The sequence below is a fragment of the Aedes aegypti genome, chromosome 3, assembly GCF_002204515.2.
Source record: "Aedes aegypti strain LVP_AGWG chromosome 3, AaegL5.0 Primary Assembly, whole genome shotgun sequence".
NCBI lineage: Eukaryota > Metazoa > Arthropoda > Insecta > Diptera > Culicidae > Aedes > Aedes aegypti.
In genome coordinates, this window is record NC_035109.1 from 255977690 (window position 1) to 256003167 (window position 25478).

The 25478-nt window shown below is 36.3% G+C and overlaps 1 protein-coding gene across 3 annotated transcripts in view; it reads right to left on the reverse strand.

Moving 5' to 3' along the window:
• LOC5569544 (pleckstrin homology domain-containing family G member 5) overlaps positions 1–25478 on the reverse strand; it is a 380350-nt gene that overhangs the window by 284023 nt on the left and 70849 nt on the right. Inside the window, exon 1 of one of the 3 annotated variants that reach the window (XM_021848742.1) lies at positions 3692–4414. The exons of the other annotated variants lie outside the window; for them this stretch is intronic. The gene's annotated coding sequence lies outside the window, so the exon portion shown is untranslated. Of the gene's footprint in view, positions 1–3691; positions 4415–25478 lie in introns of those variants that run through there. 3 annotated transcript variants of the gene reach the window in all.

Here is a 25478-nt window from a genome sequence, read left to right on the forward strand (position 1 = left end):
CTATCTGGGCCCCATGATCATATAAGGTACGATGAAATGCTTTCAATTCGAAAATTTCAATTTAAATTTAAATTTAAGATCGCTAAAACATAAACTGAGAAACTTGTGCGATCTATGCCAAATCGTCTCAGGAAAATTTAAAAGAGCAAAGGCTTACCTACTCGATACTAGTTTATGGGTTGATACCTGAAAAAATGACAATTCTTTTAGATCAACTATAAATTGATATCGGTGGACGATTTTTACTGTGACTCATATTTATGGTTTAAATTTACTTTATTATTTTTCGATTCCATTTTGTTTTTAATATTTATAAAAACAGTGCCACAATGAAGTAATGGAAATATGCAAATAATTGTATGAATAAGAAAACCACAGCTTTTTTATATATCTATATAAATAAAAATGGAATGGTGTTTGTATGTCACGAAAAGGCTTCAGAACGGGTCAACGGATTTAAATGATTCTTCCTTCGTTTTGTTCGTCAAGGGTTCCGACGTGTTTGTGTGTATAAAAATCCCAGGATATTTACCGGGAAAATCGGAAAAACGAGCGTGAACGGAACTGTCATTTTGTATGGGATGATCCATGTCGTTTTTCAACAGCCTACTTGATAGCAAGACAAAGTTTGCCGGGACCACTAGTATATAATAATAACAGAACTATGAGAGGAAAATATGAGGGTGGACGATGTTCACTGTGACTCACTGTACATCAATATGCAAGTACTGATTTGATTCAGCTACTATGATCAACTCCTTAGGTATGGAAACAATTGAGACACCTTATAGAAAAAACTTGCATAAGCTCACAGTCTATGTCCAAGTTGGAACGTTTTTCCAGAATGAAGAATACAAGCGTTCGTATGAATAGCTAGCTATCCAAAAAAGAATAGTGATTTTTAGCAAGCATATGCCGCATTTTCATGGCACCATGGGCTGGTCATATTGTATGTGTGTACGTAGGAAATGATACTCAATTTGAAACATCTGATGATTCATTCGTGTTCAATATATGTCAAATTGGCAATTAACCGTCAAAAATTCATTAAAATTAGTGTAACTCTAATATTCTCATATAAACCCTTATATAAAGAAAGGGCAAAAATATAAAAATCAACTTTTTTCAAATTTTTGCCGGTGAAAGATTTTTTAATATACCGCAAGCTTTTTTTGGACTACCAAGGCTAACTTTTAGTGAAAAAAGATCGGAGGTTCATGCAAGTTCGATAGTATGTGTGTTCCAGCACACCGTGTGTTCCAAAGGAAATATGAGATATATCACGTGAAGAAATACCTAAGATTTAACACAAAATGGGCTTTTTCAAAAACTGTTCAGCTAGCTGTCGTACGAAGGGTCCACCAATATAAGAAAACCGAAAGGACCACCCTTTAGTTTTAGCATAAACTAGCGATCAGTGACGCTGTGTGGTTTCAACGAGAATTGCTTCCATTGAATTGAAAAATATTTTTTTCTGAGAAATTATTTTATGATATCTGGGAAATTTTTGCTCCTATAATAACTTGATATTATAAAGCATACTTCTGATTGATGATGCTATCGAATAACGAACCTTTAGGGAAAATAAACAAAATTGTCGAGTTTTCCAGCCAATTTTCAATAATCAATGCTTTTGATAACCTCCAAAAATCGACTGTTCTAAACGTAGTGCCTTATAAGTGTGAAATTTTATTTTTTTGGTGGCTTTTTTATTATAATGACATTGTACAATATAAGTCAAAAGATGGACAGAAACCGATTACGATTTCATTGATAGATGAAAAATATATTGCATGTATAAGGTGTCATCTTTATAAAATGAGCAGTTCTTATAACAGTTCTTATAATTATTATGTCCTAGATCTGGTTAAAATCATGGCTGACTGTTTGAGCAGCAAATTTTGAACCATTTTTCACACAAGCTAGAATGTCTGTAATTTGAATTAGAAAGTATAAAAGTGTAAATTATACGAATAATAACGAAAAACATTTAATTATTTTGATGACATGCATTAAAAATATTAATCATAATGAAATTTTGAAACAATATCCCACGTGATAGCTTATTAGTAGTAGGGTGGGACTTCTTCTTCTTTCTGGCGTTACATCCCAACTGGGCCAAAGCCTGCTTCTCAGCTCGACGAAAAGATCCTCGACCGGTGGGATTCGAACACAAGACCCTCAGCTTGGTCTTGCTCTTGCTGCGCGTTTACCGCTACGGCTATCTGGGGTGGGACTTATTTTACTAAATTTTTCAAAACAAAAAACTCGTGTGCTCTGCAGAATTCAAATCACATAAAAAGAGAAACTTCAATGTGTGAGCCAAAATATTAAGGTTTAAAGGTGGTGCAATCGACTTCAAGATTTATTTCAAAAACTTTCAGTGAAATTTCCATGACATTATTATTCTCTCATAATTCTACTAAAATCTTTGTTTGACCATAACTTCATGAATGTTACAAACTAAATTTGATACACAAGCATGTTAAAAAGTTTGGAATCTGCTGAATATTCATAAAATATTTATTCAGTAAAATGAAGAATAATTTAGAGTGAACTGCTATTAACAAAGACTTGTTTTACTTTATGACAAATTAGATGTAACACAAACTTTTCATCAATTTAATTTTGAAGAAATTTTTTTTAAACTCTATAAAATTGATTAGATAGAAACAATATTAGAAAGACTTCACTGAAGGGAATAATTTATAACTTGAAAATTCACCCTGAAAACAGTACAATAATATTATGTGTTTTAATAAAATGTGACATGACCAATGAAGTTATTAAAAATACTACACTTGATGAATTGCACGAGAATTACTCTATGTTCGCTGGTCCTGCATACGCATTAAAGCACTTAATTTTTCCAATCCATTTTCAACCGATTCGATATGAATGCAGTTATGAATAATGACAAGCATATCAGATTCATTTGATCTAGAACGTCGCCAATCACTTTTCCAGATCGGCTTATCCCACAAATACTCGGTAGGTAAACCACTTTATTCAAATATGCATAGTTTTGCTTCATCAGCCAAATTGGCGGAATAATCTCCGGATGAATCAATTTCAATGACAAAAACGGGGTGACTCATGCAAATCCACTGACTGAACTTTCCACCACAATCCCACCACAGTCTGCACTGCACAATTTCAATTTTCATCAGCCTCATCCGTCGAATTTATTATGCATCCTCATTTCCATAGCTCTGCATTCCACTGTTCTGTTTGGCTGGGGATCAATTTCAATATGCACAACAGCAGTAATTACACTTTCAATTACGGCCCATCAGTCATCTTTCCTCGGCACTACTACGGCGCACCACGTAGTTGAATATTGAAGGTTCACGAATGCTGCTTCCTGGGAAATTTTTCGGAGCCGTCCGGTAAAACCCACTCGAAATTTTCTGCCTTGTCCGAATAAATTAAACAAGGAAATGAAGTTCACTGAGGAAAATTGTCACTTCTTGTACTTCAGCAATCAGCCTCGGCGTCGAAGAAAAGTGGCGGAAAACGGAAGCTAGCACCGACCGAAGAGAGTCCCATAATTAATAATCGAGAAACACAAACGACTGACGGAAAATGATGACGAAACTGTAGACTTCAAGTTCTGCGAAAAACGGCGTCCGACGACCGCGTTGGAAAAGCGCCAACAAATATGTTCCACTCTCGAAAGTTTTCTTCTTACTTTTCTTGTGTTGTCACTTTTTACAAAGGAGGAAGGTTGAAGAACCACGCTTTCTGCTGCGACTTTGTGAGGTAAAAAGTGAGGGTGGTGTGTGCGATGATGCGTGGGGATATTGATGGTGGTGTGTGACCTAGGATGAAGATAGGCAGGCAGGACTAGAGGTGTGGCGCCGGTGGTGGATGTGTGGTCTGTATCTGTGTGAGATAGTGTGTTGTGGTAATGTTAGGTTGTGCGCGTTGTTTCCCGTTTGACGTTCTGATTTTAACTGAACCACGAACTAAGGTTACCGCAGGAAGTCCTTCTAGCACGAGCACGAATCCTGTGTCTCTGTGTTTCGATTTTTGGACCGGGCTCTCGGTTTGCAAGGACGAGCAATCGGATGAGTTCGGGCTCGGATCGGCAGCTTCGTGGAAATCATATGGCACAGAAGCGAACTCGGTGCTGAATGAAAGTTTCCCTCGTTCGTTGGGAGGAAAACGATGGCGAGAAGTGAGGAGAACAGTGGGAGCTTTTACTACACACTGTTGGTGGCATTTCGTAGAAGGGAAAGCTTAGTGGAGTGGAGAGAAAGGTCGAAGTTTGCACACAAAAGGTGAATTGGATTTACGAAAACATGATTAATTGACGAGAGCTGTGAATAAGCAATGTGCCCGAGGTTTTCCGTGGAATTTTATACTGAGAATGTTGATCATTCCGATAATCGTATAGGTACATTGGATTGGTATGTATTGAAAAAACGTGGACAGTGAGTCATTAGACGCAGTTACCTCGCTAAACGGGGCGAGTGGGACACATCCAGTTTCATGCGTTAAACCACATCAGTAAGTCAACCATTGCAATAATAGGATTCATAAATCATAGATTTTAATTTTGAGTACATATTTGGTGTACATAAGGGATCAACCATAACATACGTAACGCATTAGGAAGAAAACGTAAATGTAAGGTTATGCCCCATCGCATTTAATTTTAACCTAATTTAATTCCTCTCTAAAAGTGTAAAGAGGTATAAAACGTGATCAAAATATACCATTAATAAGTTATCAATCGAAATGCAGCACGTAAAATTTCAATAATTGACGAGTTTTTAAATATTTTATTATTATTTGTTATTACTGTTATGCATGGCGGAAAACCACTTAATGGGATGGAACTGTTTTCTGAGTTTGGTAGAAATATCAAATAAAGTTCAATAAAAATAATATAGCAATCGTTCTCATGATGAATTTTAAATTTTATCTCTGTTCTCGTCCAAATTTAAATTCATAATTCATTAAAATAGGAAAAAATATTTTGAAAAATAAATCATTTTTCCTCCCTACTCAACAATTACGTAATAATTATAAGCTTACTTACTTATACAGTCAACTCTTCCTAACTCGATATTGAAGGGACCATTGAGTAAGGAAAGTATCGAAATATATATATATCGAGACACGTATTTTGCAAATATCAAATGCGGGTACACCAAACGCGGTAAGATTTTTCACAAGAAATGCGATGTCAAAGAAAGATTTTTCTTGTTGGGGTGGCGGTGATTTATACAATCGTTGCTAGGTGCCCTTTGATTGTTTTGTGTTACCGCATTTGGAGGACGTTAAGTAGATATTTGCATCTCAAATGCAAATAGCAATATTTTGACAAAGTACATTCACAATAGTAAATTAAATGTGAAAAAAAGGAATTTTTTAGCATATTTATCAACACGACACATTTTGAATAGTCTTCAAAAATTTAAATTTGTATCACTCTGAAATGGCTTATCAACCTTCATTTTACTATCAGTACAATCATAATAATCAAATTTATAAAAAAAAATAACATTTGAAAGAAATGTTTTATGAAAATATCGAGTTAGAGAGGTAAACTTGCGTAGGAAACTGAAACAGATCGCATCGAGTTAGAGAGGTATCGACATACAGAGGAATCAAAGTATGCTAGATTGAAGGGACTGCGCATTCCATCGAGTTAGGGGAAATATCGAGATACAAATAAAGAGTAGGGGAAGTGGTGGTAAAATGAACACCATGCCTTTTACCGAGAAAAAACAAATTTCGATGAATTTTTATCACGCACGGACGATTTAGAGCATAAATCTGAGTGTTCGAGTTGATAAGGAGGTCAATTGAAGTGATAATATCAACAAAAACTAAGATTTTAGAAAACCACGTTTGAAAATTAGAACTGACGTAACTTTTAGCTCGGAAGACATGAGGTCTTTTAGTGAGGTGAATATCGTTATGATATGATGCCAAATCTGATACCTTTCGAATTCTTTTTAAACGGGTTACACTCATTATTGGATATATTTTCGGTGGGGCAATGAACATTTCCAGAAATATTTGTTTTGCTCACGTTTTTTGCATGCTGTTCATTTTACCCACATAGTGGAGGTAAAATGAACATTTGCATCGCATTTTGATATCGATGAAAATATGTGAAAATTTAGCTATTTTAGTCTGAATTCATGTAGCTACTATAGATTACATCCCCATTTTTGATGTTGTGCAACTGAACTATACAAATTCCTCGTTTTTCTATCAGAAACAAGATGATTTCCTTAAGGTGTTCATTTTACCACCCCTTCCCCTAAGGGAGAGTTGACTATGTAACTCATTGGTAGAGAACTTCAAAATTTCGAAAGGGACCTTCCTTAGATGACGTAGCATTTTATGGGGGAGGGAATCTAAGATTTTTTGACGAACCATGTATTAGATATGGGAATGTAGGCTACTATGGTGGAGGGGGGGTGTCGAAAATTGTCCAAAAATGCTACTTCATTTATGGACGCTGCCATGCTTTAATTTGGAACCGCTGTAGAGGTTATTTTTTCCTGGTATTACAGCAGTTTGTCTATATTTGTACAGCATGCAGCATGATACCCTTAAGGCAAACGTCCGATTTCTTGTAAATAATCGTTACTTAAATTTTTAACATTTTTCTTAACCCTTAAAATTCCGAAACGAACCTTGATTTTTTGAATGGCCACAATTCGGAGACTAGCAGATTAATTAATTTGAAATAAATTTGGAAGTAAATGCGGTTAGTGGATCTTATAATACCTGGGTGATACATCACCCTGACCCTTCCCCTTTTATTTGGAAACGGAAAAACCGTGGAGGAGTCCAAAATTGGCCTCAAACGGATATCTCATCCACATCCAAATAAGCTAGTAGGTTGGTGTCTTCGGCAAAGCTGCAGATCAAGGGCTATCTGTCGTAGAAGAGTCTGTTTTTAAATTCATCCCCTAGGTGGCGCTAGTAAAAACTAATCTTCTTTGCATAAAAATTCTTATTAGCTAGAAGGTTGGTGCCTTTGGCCAAGCTATTCAGCACATTAAGGACTATCTGGAAGTAAGAAATCTTATTGAGAATTTATCTGCTTGGTGGTGCTAGTGACAACTCTGTTCAACAGATTGAGGGCTATCTGGTGGTGACGAGTCTGAATGGAACAATATTTTAATTTTGAATAGAAATATAAACTAATTTAAGAGTGTTGGATAGCACATGAGCACAATAGTTTCTAAATCAAAACATTCGTTTTGTTCATCCTTGAATATGAATTGGTGATTGATTTTTCTCTGTATCAAATCTGTCTGTCTGTTCGGTAGCGCCCCTAGCGTTGATGGAGAGAATTTGTTGTGAAGGTGTAGTGGGCAAGGTTGCTAGTGACATGGTCGTAGCAACATATGGCATTACGTCCTCACTGGGGCAGATAATTCTTCTTTGCTTGGCGTTCATTGAGCACTTCTATAGTTATCAACTGAGAGCTTTCTTTGCCAAAGTTGCCATTTTCACATTCGTATATCGTATGGCAGGTGCGACGATATTCTATGCTCAAGGAAGTCAAGGCAATTTCCATTTATAAAAGAACCTGAACCTTTAGCATGGTTTTGCTTAGTAGCCACGGACTCTAACCATTTGGCTAAGGAAGGCCCCCAGGTTTCAAGGTACAGAAATAATATTTCAATATTCTATTTTTCGTTATTTTACCAATATACATTTAATTGAGTAGTTTTGATTTAAAATATTACACATTATAAAAATGTGTCACCTTGATTTGAGTTGTCAACCTACATTTGAACATTTTGAAGGTAGACGTCAACCTTGTTGCTCCTCAGAATCTTTACTGATCTTTTAGTTTATCTAGATCTTGGGATAATTGGATAATTGGGAATGTTGGCTAAGAGCCACCAGGATCACATAGCAAAAATATTCCCTGTTTGATAGCTCTTGTTCTGCTGTACAGTTTTGCCGAAGACACCAACCGTCTACCTGGTAAGGATTTATTACGCGCCACCTAGCGGATTGATTCCCAATAAGATTCTTCGCCGTCAGATAACCCTTGATCTGCTGAACAGTTTTGATAAAGACACCAACTTTCTAGCTGATAAGGATCTCGCGATATAGACAATAGAAGAAAATTTGTCACTAGTGCCACCTAGCGGGAAACTTCTCATTTAGACACTTTGCCGCTAAATAGCTTAATCTGCTGTTCAGCTTTGCCGAAAGCATACACCTTCTAGCTGATAAGAATCTTAAGATACATACCGTATTGATTCATATTACGGACACTTAAGGCCTTAGTAAAGTATAACTGAGCAAAGAGCATACAAAATAAATCATTACGTATGATTTCTTAGCGTTATCGAGCGTCGGAAACACTTCACTTTCGAATAGTGGGTAATGTGTGGCCTTTTCATGATTCTTACTCCGGACGCTTCCTCACTTTTGCTTCATGTTCCGTACACTTTGATTTGAATTCCGGACAGCTCATGGAAATCATTAATAGACAAGTCGAAGCATCAGTTGAAGTCGTCAAGCCACTAAAGAGACGTCCAATGCAGTTGGACATTATAAGTTTACATAGATTTCTATGGAAAAAGCTTATTAAAACGAGCCTCGAAAGGGAGAACTTTTGAACAGCAAAAATTGAAACATTTCGTGTGAAATGTTTCCCATACAAAGTACAGTGTCCGCAATTTGAAGCTGTCCGTAATATGATTCAAAACGGTATGATTGAATGTAATTTTGTCACTAGTGCTGCCCTAGCAGATGAATTCTCAATCAGATACCAAAGGCATGCCCTACATTGTCCGTGCGATAGCCCTATAAGCCGAAAAAAGACGAATAAGTGGGCTAGTGATTGCTTGGGTAGCCTTTGATCTGCTGAACAACTTTGCCAACAACACCAACCTTTTAGTTTAAATGGATGTTGAGTTATCCGTTTGAGACCGATTTTGTACCTCTTGTGTCCACGTTTTTTCGTTACCTGCAACAAGGGGAGGGGTCAAGACAAACTATCCGCATTTACTTCTACATTCATTTCAAATTAATTGATCTACTATCCTCCGAATTGTGGTAATTTAAAAATTCAAGATTCGTGCGTCATTAGTGTTTATTCATCCGTGTGTATGATCAGGTATTCATTTCAAATTATATATTTATCGTTTACCAAAACGAACCCTTTTCCATACAAAACTCTCAGTGTTTTCTTGTGAAAGTGTAGAAGATTCCTCGGCTTCTATAAAGCAAGGAACACGTCTGCATTTCCCCCCATCCCCTAATTGACCTGCATTCGGACGCAGCCGGCGCCGTTATTGTTTGTTATAACTAATGAGAGCATCAATACCGTTTTGATTCATATTACGGACACTTAAGGCCTCAGTGAAGAATAACTCATTAGAAAGCATGTAAAATAAATCGTTCGGTATGATTTCTCTGCGTTATCTAGCCTCCAGAGCACTTAAATTTCGAATGGTGGGTAAAGATATTGATTCCGCAACATGAATATTTTAAAATAAAGAGAAATGTGTGGACTTTTTATGATTCTTATTCCGGACACTTCCTCACTTTCGCCTCATATTCCGGACACTTTGATTCTAATTCCGAACAGCTCACGAAAATCATAAATAGGAAAGTCAAATCATCAATTGAAATCATCAAACCACTGAAGAGAAGTCTAAGGCAGTTGGTCATTCTAAATTTGCATGGATATCTATGGAAAATGTTTATTAAAACGAGCCTCAAAATTGAGAAGTTTTATGTTGCAAAAATTGAAACATTTCGTGTGAAATGTTTCCCATACAAAGTCGAGTGTCCGGAATTTGAAGCTGTCCGTAGTATGAATCGAAACGGTACTTACAGATTTTAAGATGCTACTGATCTTGAGTAGCTTCTCTTCGTTCACTGTGTAAGTACAGCTGTTCTTGCAATAACGAAGTAGCAACTAAATTGTGTGTAACTTTGTTTGAACGTGTTGGTTGAGTTTTGGAAGCTTGTCGGAATTCATTAGCAAACACTCACCTTCTTGCATACGTCAAATCCAACCTTTGAGCTAATAATAGCTAGTCGTTCGAATTGAAGGGTCATGATGGGAGTGAAAGATTAAATTTTTATCAATGTTACCAAAATTCGGTTCAAACTAACATTTCCATGTTTGCAGCAAGTTGATTGCATGATAATTAAATACATCGCCAGAATGTTTGCTCAATTTAGAGTTGTTGCAATAATAGAAATTGTACCATACATAAAAGTATAGGCTTAGCATTTTTATATTTTTCATGAAGATTTATCAACTGAAAACATGTGTCAAATATATTTATCGCGAAGTATAAGCTACATTTAGGACATTTCTTGACGAGGTTGGAAAAATCTACAACATCTATTTGAGCTCTCATACTTTGAATATTTTAGGGATGTTTTTTATCTTTGACATATCGTTCCCTCGAAAAGTGTCGATAATACTTTTGATATCATGAGCAGTTTGTTGTTCAATTGGAATTATGAAATTCTAAATGATACTTTGTGTGCATTAAAGCAGCTTAGAAAATTTTGGGTATTTTGTTCTTGATTAATATATTTTGATTTCCTGTTTCAATGCTTGAATCGACTGTTCAATATTTTAGATTATTTCCGAAAACATCGTGAGATTTTATTGCTGAAAAAGGTTATTGTGTAATATTATTTTTTTTTTCATTTACAGTTCTGGGTACAGACATCATACATCCGAAATTATAGATCATCGGCATCGGTAGGTCGATTTCGATAACATTTTTAGAAAAAATCACTGAGGAGTTATATTTATTATTAATACACTGGTTGTCCTGGCAAACGTATAATTGACACGTAGTAGGCTGTTCATTGAGGTTTTGTAAAATCCCGTACAAAATCACAGTTTCGATTTTTCATGAATTTCTCTGGCTTTCCTCAAATTTTTATATACATGAACACGTCGCACAGTGCTTCGAATGTATAGGACCTCGGGACAAAAATCATAACTTCCGTTATAGGCGTTTTAGCTCAATGGTATTTATAGGAATGTTGTCAGGAATCATTAGGGCTATAACTGACATGATTGACCTATGTGATAAACGTAATCGCATAAGTGACATAAACGCCAATTTTGTACATTTGGTTTAATAAAGTTGTGATCTCTTCTTTAAATTGTTGGAGATGCCTAAATTTTACATTAGGGGTCATGTACAAATTAAGTCACGCTCCGAGGGGGGAGGAGGTCAAGTAAAGCGTGACAAACCTTATCAAAATTTCGGAGGACTCATACAAAAAACGTGACAAAGGGGGGGGGGGATGGATAAAAATAGTTGAAATTTAGCGAGACATAATTTGTGTACTACCCTTAGCAAAAATTACTCGCAATTAATCAATCCCATGAGTGATGTAAACGCCAAACGATTAAAATTTATTTTCCAAATAATCGCAGATAAAATCTAACCCACCAGTTGAGGACCTTTCCGAGTTGAAAATTTCCTCCAAAAATGCATGAATGCAAATACAAGAATGATCAATTGGCGAAAAAGCGCTCAATTTATTACAGTGGAAAACACTTAGCTGAGAAACATGCTCTCCAATTTGAAGGTAACGCTTGAAAGAAGAAGTTCAGAAGCAGGTGTTTATTGTGTTTCAATAGATCGGCATTGCACATGCGTTCAAAAATCCTGGTTATTTATCACAAGACCATCATCCACAAAATCGAAGATTACAATCGAAAGAGCAGATGAGAGCAGCTGCAATCATTTTCAGTGTTTGAAAGGCATCCTAAAACAGAACTGATGCAAACCAGAGAGGTGTTTTGAGGTGATATTTTGTTTTAGCTATTTGAAGTTTTGCTAGTTATTTTGTTCTATGTGAAAAAGTAATTATATGGGAGCTTTAGATATCACAAAACTCCTGTATGAAAAAAAAACACACAATTATTTACAGTGTTGTGTATAGAACTTATTTAGTTTGATGCTTACCATTTCGATTATCACTCAAAAAATATCATAGAACAAAATAAATCGCTACAAAGGATAAATTGTAATTCGCACACCTTAATAGTATCCACGCCATTCAATCAAACTGTTCAACAACTTGGGTTGGTCTGGTCTCATAAATAATTGAGTTCACGATGTTTTGCTACTCATTTAACTCATATCAAATATATGTAAACAAAGTAGCATACCTAATTTGGTGCAAAATAATAGTTGATTTTTTCACTTTTGTCCAAGGGATGTGTCAAATATATTTATCGCGAAGTATAAGCTACATTTAGGACATTTCTTGACGAGGTTGGAAAAATCTACAACATCTATTTGAGCTCTCATACTTTGAATATTTTAGGGATGTTTTTTATCTTTGACATATCGTTCCCTCGAAAAGTGTCGATAATACTTTTGATATCATGAGCAGTTTGTTGTTCAATTGGAATTATGAAATTCTAAATGATACTTTGTGTGCATTAAAGCAGCTTAGAAAATTTTGGGTATTTTGTTCTTGATTAATATATTTTGATTTCCTGTTTCAATGCTTGAATCGACTGTTCAATATTTTAGATTATTTCCGAAAACATCGTGAGATTTTATTGCTGAAAAAGGTTATTGTGTAATATTATTTTTTTTTTCATTTACAGTTCTGGGTACAGACATCATACATCCGAAATTATAGATCATCGGCATCGGTAGGTCGATTTCGATAACATTTTTAGAAAAAATCACTGAGGAGTTATATTTATTATTAATACACTGGTTGTCCTGGCAAACGTATAATTGACACGTAGTAGGCTGTTCATTGAGGTTTTGTAAAATCCCGTACAAAATCACAGTTTCGATTTTTCATGAATTTCTCTGGCTTTCCTCAAATTTTTATATACATGAACACGTCGCACAGTGCTTCGAATGTATAGGACCTCGGGACAAAAATCATAACTTCCGTTATAGGCGTTTTAGCTCAATGGTATTTATAGGAATGTTGTCAGGAATCATTAGGGCTATAACTGACATGATTGACCTATGTGATAAACGTAATCGCATAAGTGACATAAACGCCAATTTTGTACATTTGGTTTAATAAAGTTGTGATCTCTTCTTTAAATTGTTGGAGATGCCTAAATTTTACATTAGGGGTCATGTACAAATTAAGTCACGCTCCGAGGGGGGAGGAGGTCAAGTAAAGCGTGACAAACCTTATCAAAATTTCGGAGGACTCATACAAAAAACGTGACAAAGGGGGGGGGGGGAATGGATAAAAATAGTTGAAATTTAGCGAGACATAATTTGTGTACTACCCTTAGCAAAAATTACTCGCAATTAATCAATCCCATGAGTGATGTAAACGCCAAACGATTAAAATTTATTTTCCAAATAATCGCAGATAAAATCTAACCCACCAGTTGAGGACCTTTCCGAGTTGAAAATTTCCTCCAAAAATGCATGAATGCAAATACAAGAATGATCAATTGGCGAAAAAGCGCTCAATTTATTACAGTGGAAAACACTTAGCTGAGAAACATGCTCTCCAATTTGAAGGTAACGCTTGAAAGAAGAAGTTCAGAAGCAGGTGTTTATTGTGTTTCAATAGATCGGCATTGCACATGCGTTCAAAAATCCTGGTTATTTATCACAAGACCATCATCCACAAAATCGAAGATTACAATCGAAAGAGCAGATGAGAGCAGCTGCAATCATTTTCAGTGTTTGAAAGGCATCCTAAAACAGAACTGATGCAAACCAGAGAGGTGTTTTGAGGTGATATTTTGTTTTAGCTATTTGAAGTTTTGCTAGTTATTTTGTTCTATGTGAAAAAGTAATTATATGGGAGCTTTAGATATCACAAAACTCCTGTATGAAAAAAAAACACACAATTATTTACAGTGTTGTGTATAGAACTTATTTAGTTTGATGCTTACCATTTCGATTATCACTCAAAAAATATCATAGAACAAAATAAATCGCTACAAAGGATAAATTGTAATTCGCACACCTTAATAGTATCCACGCCATTCAATCAAACTGTTCAACAACTTGGGTTGGTCTGGTCTCATAAATAATTGAGTTCACGATGTTTTGCTACTCATTTAACTCATATCAAATATATGTAAACAAAGTAGCATACCTAATTTGGTGCAAAATAATAGTTGATTTTTTCACTTTTGTCCAAGGGACGCAGCACTGTGCGTCGGAGTCCTGAACGAATGTATTAGTGGAAGAGTTACGCAATTCTGTTGACACATTTTCAAGCCCACGAGTTGGTTTAAAAACACCATTCCATTTTTATTCTTATAGAATATAGATAGATAGATTGAATATTTGGAACGGAAGTATTTAGGAAAATTTCTAAGACCTCTTAAAAAAACTCAATGAGACTCAATGTAAAATTGATTTGATTGACATAATAAATTGCCTCTACAAGTTTTAAGGCGAATGTGGTATTCTCGGAACATGATCGCCGGATGTCTGTTCCTTGAGAGGCACTTCCGGATTATTATACACTGAACACCAACAAGTACTGTTTTTCCTACATCATCATTTGGAGCTGCAACCGATCCTGAGTCACATTTGATAACATTGAGGCCAAAAGTCATAATATATCTACCAATGATAATAATATCTAAAAGGGTATGATTTATTGTGCAGCACATCGAATTTTTATAATACATTATAACAGGGGCTTTCAACCTCTTTGGCTCGCGGAGCACTTTTTAAAATAAAATTGTTGCACGGAGCACCTGTTCTTCATTGCCGCTCAGTTTGGAATCCAGAACCAAAATTTCGTTCAATCTGCAAACTTGATCAATTGACCACTTTCTGTTGGTGACTAATCGATCAAATTTTTCAGTTCAGACGGATATTCTATTTTCTAGATTTGCGCTCGGGAAAATTTTTAGGTTTGGCTTCAATTCATCTTCACTATAATTTTGATTTTTTTTTATTGTTTAGACTACATTTGTCATGATTTGTATAATTTGATTGAGTAAGTTTTTTTTACTTCAAGGCTTAAACTGTGACAATTAGGCATCTAAATGATGTTTCATCAAATATTCAAAAATGTGTGGTTCGAAAACGACAGAATCGCTTTGGTTAAGAATTTTTTTTAGTTCGAACAGCTGACCCAGTTTCGGGAGCGAATATTTCTTTTTCAACCTTGTAGTAATGTGTTTGAATGGATTATTTTGATGAAACACTTCTTTCGTATTACGGTTTCATCAAAATTTCGTTTATTATCGAAGTTGCAAGTTCTTCAGATATTTTTTTTTTGACGAGGATAAGTATATTGATCTAACTTTTACACTCAGAAAGTTCCATAATAATCTGTCGGGGTTAATTGGATTTCTTCAACTTTTTCATTGTTTTTCATACTGAATTAAAAAAAACTCAATTATGCAGCTAAATCTGTCCCATACAAAATGTATGGAAAAATGTTGCCCGTCGAAAACTACATAAGATGAAAATGAATTATGTTTTAAAAAGTTCAAATCTAGAGAATAAAATAGTGGTCTTAAATAAAAATTCAATCGGTTGGTCGCATCCAACGAGTTACAAATTATCAGATCGGTCGGTTGTTTTGCTGTCTAAATTTGTACTCTTCAAAATTCTATATATGATTTGGTTTGGCATATTTAAAACTGTATTTGGCAGCAAAAAGTTGCTAAATATATTTCAGAAATTAGAGATATTTCAAGGCAATGACAATTTTGTCAAATTATTGCGGAGCACCTGCCAAAGCTTTGCCACGATATGAAAACCACTGCATTATAACGTCGTACAATACCGTTTCGAAACACTTAAAGGCTCCCCCAAATCTACGCGACTTTTTACGGCAACAGCGACAAAAAATGTCGCGATTTCGTCCTTGTGTCTTCTATGGAACCATCTTGACTGACACGACGCGAATCGCTACGTAATCGCGTCGCTGAGGCTTAGACGCGCTCATCAAACAGTGCATGCAGCGAAATCGCGGCGATTGTCTGTCGCTGTCGCCGTAAAAAGCCGCTTAGATCTGGGGGAGCCTTAATTGGGTATAACTCCGAACCCAATTTTGTTTCACAGTTTTGTGACCACTTATTCAGGTCATCTACTAACATTTAGTAGAATTAAATTTCAAAGCCTATGACGTAATCAAATATTACTCATCATATCCTGGACAGCATTCGTTGAAGAGAAGGTTTCGTAAAAACTTGAGAAGAGCTGCAGCGCTTTCCAACGTATCTGCAATGGTTCTAAGTAGTCTGTATTAATGTTAATGTTCAAAAATTCACAGGAAATGTAAAGGGCCATGTTTAGAGTTTTTATAGAATCTACAAGGGGCTCTAACACATTCTCATGAGGCCTTCAACAAATTTACTGTGGATTTAAATTAAAGTTTCCAATCCCAGGAAATGAGATTTCCCGGGATTCCCATTTCCTGGGAAATTCTATTCTGTGTCCCGTTGTTTCTATATTATTATATTTGTATAAAGTGTAAATCACTTCCCGGCCTTCCTTAGCCGAGTGGTTAGAGTCCGCGGCTACAAAGCAAAGCCATACTGAAGGTGTCTGGGTTCGATTCTCAGTCGGTCCAGGATCTTTTCGTAATGGAAATTTCCTTGACTTCCCAGGGCATAGAGTGTTATCGTACCTGCCACACGATATACGAATGCGAAAATGTAATCTTTGGCAAAGAAAGCTCTCAGTTATCAACTGTGGAAGTGCTCATTAGAATAATAAGCCGAGAAGCAGGCTCTGTTCCAGTGAGGACGTAATGCCAAGAAGAAGAAGAAGAAGAAGAAGAAGAAGAAGAAGAAGAAGAAGAAGAAGAAGAAGAAGAAGAAGAAGAAGAAGAAGAAGAAGAAGAAGAAGAAGAAGAAGAAGAAGAAGAAGAAGAAGAAGAAGAAGAAGAAGAAGAAGAAGAAGAAGAAGAAGAAGAAGAAGAAGAAGAAGAAGAAGAAGAAGAAGAAGAAGAAGAAGAAGAAGAAGAAGAAGAAGAAGAAGAAGAAGAAGAAGAAGAAGAAGAAGAAGAAGAAGAAGAAGAAGAAGAATGTTAACCATCTACATTCACATAAAAACTATCACACAATTTTTTCTCATTTACACTGATAGGCAAAATAAAGTGCCCACCTTACCAGTTTTCGAATTTCTCTAATTGATTTGGTTCAAATTAAAGTTAACACACTTAAATCTTTTTTGATATTTTATTTTTGATATTCTTTTAAAGTTGCACTTACGAAATTTTGATAAAAAAAGAATTTTACTCAAAAAAAAAATCAATTTGTATTGAACAAAAAAATAGTGACAAAAAAAGTGCCCACATCCTACTTGGCTCCAGAAAAGATGATTTAAGAAAAATAAAAAGCAATTTAATAGTTAATGTGTCCTCCTTTGGCCTTAAGGACTTGCTGGAGGCGCTTCGGCATGCATTTCACCAGGTTTTGTAGGTGTTGTGGATCTAGTTCTTCCCAGGCCTTGGAGCGTGGCTTCAAAATAATTATTTTTGTTGATAACACCAGTTTTGTCAACCCTGGCATCGAAAATCACCCACAAATTCTCGATGGGGTTGAGGTCTGAGCTTTGTGGAGGCCATTCCAGCGGTTCGATCCGACAAGACCGGAAGAAAGACTTCACACTTAAAATAAATCGCAGTATACTGTGAAATAAATCACCGAAATTGAACTGTAAACAACAAAAATACAGATTTTCCTGTGAAATCTACTATTTTACCGACAAAATCCGTGAAATCAACTATTTTACCGGAGAAAATCGGTGAAATCTACTATTTTACCGGAAAAAATCCGTGAAACAAACAATTTTACTGTAACCCTGTGAAATACTAACGAACAGTTCGGTAACATCATTATTTTCACCGAACTTCTGTGAAATCGTGTGACAGTCGCTCAGGCAGGCATGAGCTTCCTGTTGTTTCAGTTCGGTGAAATTTCACCGTAATCCGTAATTTTTTTTAAGTGTGTTGGTCTTCTTGCCAGTATGCTTCGGGTCGTTGTTCTAGAGAAATATGAATTTCTCTTCAAGGCCCTTCCTGGATCAGCGAAACCTCCAGATTTTCCCCCAAGATGTTAATGTAGAAATCTGCCGTCATTATTCCGTCTATTTTCACGAGGCTTCCTACTTCACACCATGAAAAACACCCCCAGACCATCACATTTCCTTCTCCATGCTTCACCGTTCCTTGGATGTGGCGCTCTGCACCACACACGAGCCCGCCGCTTTGGGTTAAGCAGCTCGAGCTTCAGGAGCGCCAAATCCAAGGAACGGTGAAGCATGGAGGTGTGATGTGATGAAATGTGATGGTCGGGGGGTGTTTTTCATGGGGTGGAGTAGGAAGCCTCGTGAAAATCGACGGAATAATGACGGCAGATTCCTACATCAACATCTTGCGGGAAAATCTGGAGGTTTCGCTGATCCAGACGGGCCTTGAAGCGAAATTCATATTTCTGTAGAACAACGACCCGAAGCATACTGGCAAGAAGACCAAGTCTTTCTTCCGGTCTTGTCGGATCGAACCGCTGGAATGGCCTCCACAAAGCTCAGACCTCAACCCCATCGAGAATTTGTGGGCGGTTTTCGATGCCAGGGTTGACAAAACTGGTGTTATCAACAAAAATAATTATTTTGAAGCCACGCTCCAAGGCCTGGGAAGAACTAGATCCACAACACCTACAAAACCTGGTGAAATGCATGCCGAAGCGCCTCCAGCAAGTCCTTAAGGCCAAAGGAGGACACATTAACTATTAAATTGCTTTTTATTTTTCTTAAATCATCTTTTCTGCGGCCAAGAAGGATGTGGGCACTTTTTTTGTCACTGTTTTTTTGTTCAATACAAATTGATTTTTTTTTTTGAGTAAAATTCTTTTTTTTATCAAAATTTCGTAGGTGCAACTTTAAAAGAATATCAAAAATAAAATATCAAAAAAGATTTAAGTGTGTTAGCTTTAATTTGAACCAAATCAATTAGAGAAATTCGAAAACTGGTAAGGTGGGCACTTTATTTTGCCTATCAGTGTAGTACCAACCAATGACCTCACTAGATCACTAGTTGTTATGTGATATTTATTTGTTGTTATTTTTGTGATCGAGTGATTATTAAAAAAAACTGCATATCTTTTGTGTTTCTCCAAGAAAGGCATGATGCAAAACAAAATAATCTTCTCAGTGAACTATTTAGTGAACCTGAAAGGCATATACAGTTTTTCATGGATTCTGTTAATTGTAATAGTTACAATTTTCAACGTAAGACTCTATTTGGGTTTGATTTAGCGTAAGAAATGATTGATACAATGTTGGCAAATATTATTTGAATTTCATACAATTTGTCAAGAGTTAACTTCACATGAACGTTTGCTTAAAGTTGTAAAGCATTCAAAACGAAGCCAATAGTTTTTTTTTTAAGAAAAAAGAGAAATACACTAGTATAAAATATAGTATTCATGAAATACGGCTGGCTTTATTGTTACGTTTTTGTGAATTTTGTATGTTTGGAGTTTTATTTCCCGTTTCCAGGAATGCCAAATTCTCAGTGGGTTCCTAGCATTTCCTAAGAGGTTACCTGATACTCTCACAGATATTGGAAGGAATTAAACATCTTAAAAATCTCGAGTGATTTGCCAGAGGTTAAAATAGTTTTCGGAGGCTCACAACCAGAGCAATGTCGAATAACTACCACCACGGTGCTACACTGACCGTTATTATCAGAGAAAATCTCCATCAAATCTGTACTCACCAGTCGTTTTCTATAGCTTAGCTGCATATTAGGGCAAAATTTTAAAAAAAATCTTAGAATCCGTTCTGAAGCTACGCCCTTTGCAGAAGTTCATAAATTCAAAGAAAATATGTGGTATTCAGATGGGTTTTTATCTGCCGTGATTATTTTTTGAATAAGAAGACAAAATTTAGAGTAACGCTTATTCTTAATAGATTGATTAGGCATTTTAGTATCGTTAAGCATGTTCAAATGTTTTTAATGACACATTGCACTTACATGACGCAAAAGTCTTTCACAATTGACTATTTTTTCATAAGCTCAAGCGCTATAAGGCATTACAGAGCCAATTTCATCATGTAACCAAATTAGTTCTTGCAGCACAATATTCTAGATTGTTTGGTGAACCCGTGTACTCACGGATCAGATTATTTTAGTGCAACTATTGTTGTATATCAAAGCAAAAATATACGTCATAGAATACTTTCGAACTTGTGTTTTCGGATATAGGTAGCAGTGTATGAAATAATATTAAATTAACGACGAAGTGAGCAGCGATACAAAATGGAAGAAAATAATGCAAGGTGTAGGACATCCGTTATTACATTTTTTTTAATGGGATTAAAAATAGTAGCACTTACAAAGCATAATTTTAAATGTTGGTCTTCAGCAGCTTGGGAAAGTTTTTTTAGCTCCCAAATCATCAAGCTATGCAAGTGTTGTGATTTTAAATTCAATGGAACCAAATAGTAGGGGATATTTCTTACGTTTCTTAAGCGTATTTCAAGTATTAGGGCTTCCTCGTGAAACCAACTTGTGAAGGCTTGATTGATTCATACAATTGTTTCACTTTGCATTCTTTCAGGACTCTTACGTGTTTGTGTGATTGAAAAGATCGGGAAACCCAGGTAAAATTGTAGATTTGCGAAAAATCTAAATGTAGTAATGTCTGCCATAATTGATTACAAAAGTATTGACAGTGCTCTAGAATGATACTCTTTAACGATTGCATTACTCAGCAATTGAAGTTAAAGTTCAGAGACAGCACAAAGTTAGCCGGAACAGCGGAGGGGCAGCTGGTTGGGCTTGGTTGATAACAATGTTTTATGGATTATAGTGATAATAATACAAAATTTGCTTCATAATGCCTTATATCACTTGAGCCTAAGAAAAATCAGTTCATTGCAAAACAGGGTTGGGAACAATCTTGAAATTCACTCTACAGTAGCCAAGTAGTGCAAATCACAGCCAGCGAAGCCAGAGAAATTCACGCCCTTCGCTGCTGTAGGCAAAAAGCCTTGATAATAGCAAAACACCCGTTGCTAAGACCAACTCAAAATTACTGTAGAAAAATATTCTATTTGCCGCATTTAGAACCTTCAATGACACTAATGGTTTAGAAAATTCATGTACTAAACATAGGCTATTTGATGAGTTTCACGTTTTTGAACTACTGTACTGGGAAGAGCCACGTGATTTTCGTGAAATTCAAGCCTACTTCTATTAAAGGGCGAACACGAAATTATTGCGACACCGAAAATGTTATGCCAATGTTCATAGAATGTTAAGAATCAAACCAAAATTTTAGGGTAGTTTTATACATATATTTACTTCAAAAATAAAAAAAGTTAATCTATGGAGCCTTGAGTATAACATTGAAGGCATTTTAGCTTGATGCCCTCCATCAAAGTCTTTACAGTGTCATCCGGCACCAGTTTCTCAGTTTTTTTTTTCATTTTCTTCACATGTCCTTCTCCTCTTTGACTGTCTTCTTGCTCTTCCGAAGTTCCCGCTTCATTATTGTCCAGTACTGGTCCACCGGGCGTAGCTCCAGACAGTTTGGCGGATTCATGTCCTTTGGAACAAAATGGACAGAATTGGCCCAATACCACTCCATGACACTTTTACAATAGCGGCATGATGCCAAATCTGGCCAAAATAGCGGTGCTTCGTCGTGCTGCTGCAAGAACGGCAAAAGGCACATCTCGAAGCATTCAGATTTGTAGATCTCGCCATTTACTGTGCCCTTTGTCACGAAAGGCTCACTCCTCAGTCCGTAAGAGCAGATGGCCTGCCAAATGAGATATGTGGAGGCGAACTTCGACATTTTCTTCTTCTTAAATTTGTCGTCCACATCGAGCTTGCTCTTGCCGGTGAAAACTCCAACCCCGGAATTTGTTTAAAATCGGCTTTTATATACATCATCGTCGTCCATCAAACAGCAGCCATATTTTGTCAGCATCTTCTCGAAGAGCTTCCGTGCCCGAGTTTAAGCCGTCGATTGTTGTCACTCATCGCGGTTTGGGAAGTTCTGTACCATGCATGTATGTAGTCGAGCTCTCTTCTTTGCATTCTGGACGTAGGTCTGCGACATGCCGATCATTTAAGCCAAATCACGGCTTGAGACGTTGGGATTTGCCTTAATCATCCGCTTCACCTTTCCCTCCGTCTTTTTGTTCTCCGGTCCCGGTTTTCTTCCAGCTCCTTTGCCGTGGTCCAACGTCAACCGCTCCTGGAACCGCTTCAACACTCTGAAGACGGTTGAATGGTGAATGTCCAACATTTTTCCCAACTGCCGGTGCGACAGGTCAGGAAATTCCAGGTGTTTGGAAAGAGTTTGTTCTCTCGACTTGCGTTGGTTCACCTCCATTTTCGTTGAATCGAAAAACACGACTTCGAGTTTGACAGCATGTAAACATTGCACATCAATGATAAAGTGTGCCAATTTTGGTTGATTTTTACCCAATGGTAAAAAAGTTATGCCCTGTTGAATGTGTCGCAATAATTTCGTGTTCGCCCTTTACCAATGAACATGCTAAACGGTATAATCATACCCAATTATTCTATATAAAACTAGTGTTTTAAATAGATACACATCAAAAAGAGTTTAACTTCAAATTTCGTCTTTTTTCGCATTTAAAACTCAAACCAGAGGTCACAAATAACTAAATAATCCAACTTTGAATCAAATTTTAATGGTATATTTTTGTTATAATCACAGCCAATGAAAACCCGTTTAAATATTTCTGATTTCCTATGAGTTTGTGGACTAATACAATCATAAGAGCGTAACTCCAGAACGGGCCCCACGTTTTTTTTTTTTTTTTTAATTTTGCGCTAACACGCAGGTTAGCTATAAAAAACTATTGCTGAGCACAGATTTCATGGAGATTTTTTTATGTTAACGGTTATGGGAGCACCGAGGCCACACTACGTAGCAATAACGAGTTTTATCATCTTGAATTCGTTCTGCAAGTTTTGTTATGAGAATGGGACGACTCTTGATATCAGCGAATTTTGAGTTGTCAGATCGGGGGTGACATAGACGGATTGTGATCATTATTTGATCTTTATAACTGTTCGATAACATAATGAGTTCTCAACAGGAGGAATTAAATGTATACCATAACTTATTATCAACCTTTTCCAAATGATAACAAATAGGGATTTTTTTAATGTCAGATTTGTTATCTTTCGTTAACATGTTTGTCATTATTTTTTTATGTTGCCTGCTCATTCAGTCAAAATGAAAACTAGCTATGTCATGAAATGCTTGTTATCTGATATATTTACGTGTAATCTTTTTGTTATTCAAATTTATTTGAGAAGGCTTTAGGAAACTCCCAGTAGATTTCAAGAGACTTTGAGCTGAGAGAAGGGAAGATACTCCCGGACAAGTTGAAACGCATGGGATAAGTTGAAAAAATGAGGTATCATAATGAAATTTTATAATGATAAGAAATTAATCCACAAAATCATTAAGTTAACAAATGAAGCAAACTTGTAGAAAAGAAAACCCATTTCACATTTATCCATATAATGTTCTTAGTTTTGCATTTCATTTAGCCCTATCCATTTCAGCTTGCCTTGGTATATCTTAATGGTTCACTACAACTTTTCAGGAAGTACCCAAAAGAAGACTACCAAAGGATGTAGCTCGAGTAGCTCCTAAAGCGGTTCACAAAGGAATCGGCTTTTGAGACTTTTGGTTTTCAAACATGTATTTTTTTTTGACTGTTTCATAAAACTATTCTATCTCCAGGTTACTTTTAATCAAGATTACATTTTATCGAGATTTAACTGCCTTTAAAACAATACTTCCAATTCCATCGTTTCGATTAACAGATCAATTCTATTTTTATCGTTGTGATCACTTCTTTGTTTATTTCGTAAGCTTATAGAATTCGTACAAATAATGAAGGCATACTGAACAACGAATCGTTGTCGCTTAAGGTCGAAACGTAAAAGCTCTGACAAGCCGCACCCTTCATTCATTGAATGGAAATATCAGGATTTTCAATCGAGGGTGAATTCCCCCAAATGATAAATGATTTCCCAGCGTAGAGATTGACAGCTGCGAAAAGCAAAGAAAAAAGAGCAGACAAATGATGTTCCGTACACCGTCTCAGGAGAGAAACGAAAGTTCCACTAAAAAGCCAAAGACAAGTGGAAGATATGCAACACTTCAGTAGTAGCACTAGCTACTGTGCTATGTGTGCTTTCGAAATGCGGAGTTTCCAAACATTTGCTTCTGGGGAATTCCAAACGGGGTCGGGTGATGAAGCAATTTTATGGAATCCGTTCAATGCACGCTGGGCTGAAAATTTAGGAAAGGTCTAAGACGGACCAACGCGTACCTATATTTGATCCCCATCGGAATTGAAAATCCCACCCATCGGAACAGCATGATTCAATTTCTTCATCTACGGAGTCAAGCTTCGACCCGATTACAATTCAGATCTCTTCTCAACTGTGAGGGTTTTTGGATAGTCGTGTCATCATCTGCCGGCAGAAGCAAAATCTACCAAAAATGGATTTTCTTACCTGGAGCTAGAAGTCACCGGATAGTTGTGTTCTGAGGCGGAATTGATTGCATTCGACTGATTGGAAAACGTGAAAAGATTACCTGTAACGAAATGTTGAATAATGAATGGTTATTGTCTTCATCAGCGAAATTTTGTTCGCAAGTAGTGCAATGTGTACTTAGCAGTAGGAAAGTTGCTAGTAGGTATAGATTAACGGAAAAATGGTATTCGCAAGTTAGTCTTATCTGTCAAAAGTGAGGATAGGACATTTAGCATACGGATGTTTGGCATAATGCGAACTATATACCTTCTTTAAAATGCTACCTGTTATTATATAAAACTACTTTTTGTGAAACGTTCATTAACCAAATGTCCGTATGCGAAACGTCTTTATGCGAAATGGGTCTTCCCCGTACAAAATAGGCATTGAGAAAATGTGCTGAGAAGTATACTGCCCATGTTGGTTGCCGCTATCAATGCTTGGAAAATGTGTTTCTGCTTTCCCAGCTGCATTCTTAAATCTTTCAACAATTTCGTTCAAATAACACTGCGGAACACGTTTTCGTCTCAAGTACCGAAATACTGCTATTTTCTTAATTGAAGGTGCCTGAATCCATTGCCGTTTTTGAAGCACGTTTGTTATAGCACGTCCAGATTTTGAGATATAGACTGTTGTAAATGCGAAATTTGACTATGTCAGCCAACTTGCTTACAAGTTTGCCAGCTTGTATGGTAATTTCTTTGCTTCATTTGCCACAGAATTCAAACTCCATGTGTAAATGTAAGTAAAAAAAGCAAATGTAAGTAAAAAAAACATTGTTTATACAGTTAACTCTCCCTTACTCGATATTCCGTATCTCAATATCAAGTTAGAAAACCATAGTAAAAGTTGGTTTTCATGGCAAAATTTGTTTACCCGGTTTTAGCTCTTTTCCGATTTTGTCAACCCTAACGCAGCTTGGGGTTGATAAAATCGGGACATTACTGTATTATGATGACAAGTTTGTACCTACA